Raw genomic sequence first — 6,000 nt, 5'->3', positions numbered from 1 at the left:
AAATCCGCATTAAATGGATGAAGTGCGGGTGACGGATGAAGCGGGTGACGGATCAGGTCGGATTCGGGTGGGGCTCCGTTTCATCCGCAACCCGATCCGTCATCCGTTTATCACCCGATATATATATATATATATATATATAATTAAAAAAAATCAAAAAAAAATTGACATGTACTGTTTTCTGTTTTTTAAAACCTTTTTTTTAAAAACTTATATATTATTAATTTATATGTTAATTTCTAAAAAAAAAAAAATTCTCTATTTTCTATAACCTAACCCCTAATTTTATTTTAATGCTGCCTCTTAGTTTCTCAATCTCTCAAAAAAAGAACGATCCCACTCTCGCTCTCACTCTCACTCTCACTCTCTTCTCAGTTTCGATCTTACTGCCTCACCGGTAAGGCACTCCGTCAGACCGACAACACCATGACCCTCCTCACCTACGGTCTGCTATACTCCGGCGGTTACTCTCACCAGCGGAAGCACAACAATCGTCACACACCTCCTCTATTTTATACTTATAGTTTATTTGTAATTTCTAATCATCTAATAATTACTGTTGAAATTCCTGATTCTTTTTTAAAAAAATTACTAGATTTCTGATTTTTTTTGTTTAAATTACTAGATTTCTATTTTGTTATTTAAATTATTAGAAATCATAATAATCACCCGTTAAGCATCCGATCCACCCGTTTCACCCGCGGATGATGGATGGATCGGATACGGGTGATGGGTTTTGCAGGTGACGGGTGGATCAGGTGGAGCGGATGGAGTGAGCGGTGGATGCGGGTGAAGGCTCCATCCGACCCGAATCCGATCCGTTGTCATTCCTAGCTCTATAAGTCTATAATGCAAAGACGCACAATCAGGGGCGGACCCACCTTTAGTCATGGTGGGTCCCGTGACACAGTAATACTAAAAATAAATAAATAAATAAAATTATACTGTAACATGTAAATAGCATAATTGGAGTCAAACTACTACTCCTTAAAGTAAGTCCTAGTGTATCACGTGGAAACCATTTAATTTTCTTTTAAAAAAAAAAAATAAAGAAGAATCTTTATGACTTGTCAGACTTTTTTGCCAACTCTTTCCTAATTTTTTTACACTATTTACTTCTTACTCATATGATTTAGGAAACTTCCCCCTTTACCCAAAAAAAAAAATAAAAAAAAAATAACCAACCTCCCCGATTTCAAGCGGTGATTCAAGGTGACTTCACTATTCCAGCCACACCCACCGTCGGTCGGCTATTTTTATACAAAAATTAGGAAATTTACCAACCCTAAATCAATTATGTTAAAATTTGAATTTGGGTATTTTTATACAGACATATTGGGCTCAAATTTTCATCTTACCTAAGAAAATTTTGAAGGAGATTGAAGCTAGGTTCAGATGTTTTCTTTGGACTAGCTCATCTGCTCTAGTCAGGAAATCTCTAGTTGCCTGGAACAATATCTGTCCCTAAGGTTTGTGGTGGCTGGAATTTATTGTCTCTACCTGAGTGGAATAAATCTGTTGTCACAAAACTGCTCTGGGATATTGCTCACTAGGCTGACAATTTATGGGTAAAATGGGTGCATGTCTATTATTTCAAGCATAGAGACTGTTGGAATGCTCCTATCCCTACTAAATGTTCTTGGTTTTTGAAGAAAATTTTGAGCTACATAGATATAGTGAATGGTTTAGGGGGATGGAGTGGTATCATTCAGGGTAACAAAATGAAAATCAAGAAACTTTATGCTGTTATTAGACCCCAAGCTACTAAGGTGCCTTGGAAGAGAGTTGTCTGTAATAATCTGGCAACTCCTAAAAGTATCTTCATTTTATGGCTAGCTTTGTGGAATAGGCTAGTTACTAAGGATAGGTTATTGCATTGGCACATCTCTTGTGATCCTAAGTGCTTTTTATGTTTGAAAGAGAATGAGAGTGTGCAGCATTTGTTCTTTGAGTGTGAGTATTCAAGACAGGTTTGGAGCAAGATTCTGAGTATTATGCATATTTCCAAACATGTTCAACAGTTTGATGGTGAGATTGATTGGCTTAAGAAAAGCTGTAGAAAATCCAGTCTGAAGAGTAAGGTGTTGCAAGTTGCTTTTACTAAAACTGTCTACAGCATTTGGATTCAAAGAAATGTAGTTCTGTTTATTGGGAGCTGTAGACTGTTGAGGCATCAGTTAGAGATATCATCTTTCACACTGCTTATAGATGCTCTTATGGTAGCAAATACTTGATTATGTAATTTTGTTTGTTTGTTATTTTGGTTTAGATTAGATTCTGTCCTTGTAGTTCCGCACTATTTCTGGCAGTTTCCAATTCTAGTGGTTTTGTCTAGTCCTGCTGGCTTTGCCTCAGCTGAGTCTAGTTTGTTTGCTTTGGTTTTTGGTGTTCTGTTGCCCTGCTGTCTAGTCCTTTTGGAGGATCTGTCTTGCAGTTGAGTCTAGGGGGGCTTCTTGGTTTTGTTGTTTTCCTGTTCCTTCTTTTTAGCACCCTTCCTAGAAGGTGGCTTGAAGTTAGGGACAGGAGTGTTCCCTTTCCTATGGTGAACCCTACCTAGAAGGTGGCATTATAGGAATTGGACCTGTTAGGGGTTTGGTTGCCTGGTTGCAGGCTTGTGTAGTTTGGGCGTACAGCTTAGCTTTTGTAAGTTGTATTCTTGTTCTCCTTTTGGTATTAAAATTTTAATTTACCAAAAAAAAAAAAAAAACAATCGAGCTACTAATCTAATTAGTAACCACAACCAGAAATTAAAGCCATTTTAAACATTCTGAAAATATTAGTAAAAAAACTAAATGAGCAAGGCTCCGATACCACTGTTGGATTTCGGAATGTCCGAATTTCTGCGAAAACAAAACCCGACCCCAAGACCCGCTCACAATTAAATAACTAACAAGCATAATTAATAAGACAAGGAGAAAGACAGTATTACCCTTGGCGTGTGCTTTCGCTCACTTTATAAGCTCTTACTTCGAAAGCTCGAGTCTCGCAAGTGCATAGACCTCTAACGGAAATCCACCCGCAACACGACCCGTCCGGTCCTTACCTGGAGTTTAGCCGAGCTATACCAAAAATAAACTTACTCGAGTTTTTATGAACATAAAGGTTTTCTCTCTTTTGGAGATGCCTTATTGAGTTCAACTCAAGTGGGTTTCTCAAATCCTAATACTTTGGTACTTATAGAGAATTCCCACCATTATTCCTCTCTCCTATCAATGTGGGAGAGTTGGTAAAATGATTTTCCATTTTATTTTTTAAATAAAAAATCAAAAGAAAAAGCAATGCAATAATTAATCAACAAGTGTCAAGCAAGGAGGGAAAGAGTAGGTGAGGACCACATGGGGGGGACTAAAGCCCCCCAAGGATCCCCAAAACCGCCTCACACAACCTCTCACCCGGATTCACTAGGCGCGCGCCAGCTGGCGCTGCCAACCTTGGATGCCAAGGCTGCCCAGCTGGCTGCCTAGCCCCTTGGCTAGGCCTGCCAGCTGGTTGCGGGGCTAGTAACCCGCGCCAGCACGCCTCACAATGATGCGGGCTGTTGGGCGCTGCTGCCAGCATCTCTCGCGCGCCATCCCAGCAAGCAATGCTTGCTTGCTTGTTGTTGGGCGTGGCATGCTATGATGCTCCCGTGGTAGCTAGCCAGCGATGCTAGCATGCTGCTAGCTAGCGATGCTAGCACGCTGCGTCCCCCTCACCAACCTAGTGCTGCCAGCACCTTTGGCTTGGTGCGGTGCGCATGATAGCTTCTATGCTAGCACCATTGCCCCTAGAACTCGGTTTTCTCGGGGCATTCTGATGCTAGGGGTATTTTGGTATTGTTGATTAATTGATTTTTACCGACTCGTTGTTTTATTAATTCGACTCGACTTGCGACACTCGGTCTAGACGCTCCTAGCTCGATATTCGACGTCTATGTTCATAATACTCGAGTGACTCATTAATTTCTTTCGGATTAATTAGTCATGACGGATCGTTAGTTTGCTTGGGTGTGACTCGAAGGGTTCAATCAAGATTAAGTTGTAATATTAATTATTCCTTAATATTACTGATCGGAAGCAGCCTCAAACTAGGCATTCCGATCACTTAACCTCACTGAATAATTATCTTTCAAATAATTCCGAACCATCTATTGGAATAATACACTTGTTCAAAGGACACCATTCCTATCAAACTCTTGTTGAGCTAGGGAAGATGCTTCAGTGGTGTCAACTGCGGACTCGGACCCTAATTTGCCAATTGTTGCTCCTAAGCCCATCGACGACGCCGAAGTGCAGCCGACGGTTGGTGAAGATATTGCGGAGAATGCTCAAGCTGACGAGATCGTCAAGGACGTCTTCGGGGAGCTGAACACTGATGATAACGCCATAGATGGTAATGTTTGAAGCCATCTTTTGTGATGGTTTTGCTTTTGTTATGTATTTTTGTTTCCTTGTCTTTTGAACGTTTTGCTTAGGATTTTGTGTTATGTTGTTCCACTTGATGGCAAGTGGTTTATTTGAACATCGTTGTGGTTTCTTTCAATATCGTTGGTACTTTGTCTTTTGTTTTGTCTGTTCGACGTTTGTTTTTGCTCTGCGTATGTTATGTCGGTATGAAACATAAAACTTCATAAGTTAGAAAAAATAATCAAGTTAAAACTGGAATAAAAGGGAACTTTGTAAAAGACGAAGAAAAAGAAAAAACAGATGTACAAAGTGATAGACGAAAGAAGTAAGATTTAGTATATACTTTATTTCAAAATAAAATAGACAACGTGATAGACGAAAGATGTAAAATTTGGTAAAAATAATTTCGACTTTTCATTCATTGGTTTTTCAAATTATACAAAGTATTCGTTGAAGACTGTGTATCTTAAGTTCAGGCCTTTCATTGTTGCCAATGCCCCTTGCGTCCCATGATGAGTGTCATAAATGGCACTATTTAAAGAATTTTTAGGTTGTTTTTACCTTCTTTGCATAGCTTTCTTTCTTAATAAATTCTTAGTATATTGCATTTTCTCTTTAATTTTCCTTTTCTCTCTTATTTTGTGTTTTTATGGTTTTCTAGTGTTTTCTCCTTTATTTGCTCTCTTTTTGTGGTTGTAGGTATTATATGAGGTTCGGGTCTTAATATTGGTGGCTTACTAAGTTGGAATATGCCTTTGGAGCAAGCTTATAGCATTGGGAAAGCTCAAGATGTAAGAAAGTTGCATGCTCCAAGTTCTAGCTCTTGCGCTCTCAAGCCGTGCTCTCATGAGATCATGGTGTTAAACCCACTGTCAAGTCCATTTGAATATGTCGTGCTTAGTGACTATCATGAAGACCTTGCGAGCGCACATGAAGACTCATTAGCGAGCACACAAAGCTACGAGGACGCGAAGAAACCCAGACGAGCGCGGGCGTGCAACCCATGTGCAAGGGCGCACAGCCCGTGCGCAGCCGCGTTTCCCCGATTTCCCGATTTCCTCGACTTCGAATTTCCGCCTCTTATAAATACCTTTTTGTAACCAATTTTTAGAGGAAGATTTTAGACATTATTTTCCTCAAAATTTTAGCTTAATTGAGAGTTTCTAGTTTTAGGGGTAGTTTAGGAGTAAATTTAGAGAGAGAAAGTGAGAGATTTCATTGATGATTTGAGAGATTGAAGATTCAAGGTGACAATTGTATTGAAGATCTCCATAATCAATCAATGAGGATTTATAACTCTATCTCATTTTATTGCTTTGTTTAGATTCATGTTTCTTTTACTTGGTTTTGAAGATTGATTCTTGTTTAGTGTAGTTGTTCCTCATATTTTGTTAATTCTTGATTTCTTTAGCTGTTTGTTGATTAGATGATGATTCTTGAGTAGTTGTTTTGCTTGGGATTGGGTAAAACTTGTATGATTGATTGATTGATTGTGATTAATTTGGGAATTATGTTGATTCATTGTTGAGATTAAAGTAATTCATGTAAGTTTGCATGTGTGTAGTTTGATTAGGCCTTTAGAATTATGCTGGATTGCATTGTGATTTCTAATGAC

The sequence above is a fragment of the Chenopodium album genome, chromosome 18 (assembly GCF_948465745.1).
Source record: "Chenopodium album chromosome 18, dcCheAlbu1.1, whole genome shotgun sequence".
NCBI classification, from domain to species: Eukaryota; Viridiplantae; Streptophyta; class Magnoliopsida; order Caryophyllales; family Amaranthaceae; genus Chenopodium; species Chenopodium album.
This window is presented reverse-complemented; position numbering follows the sequence as displayed.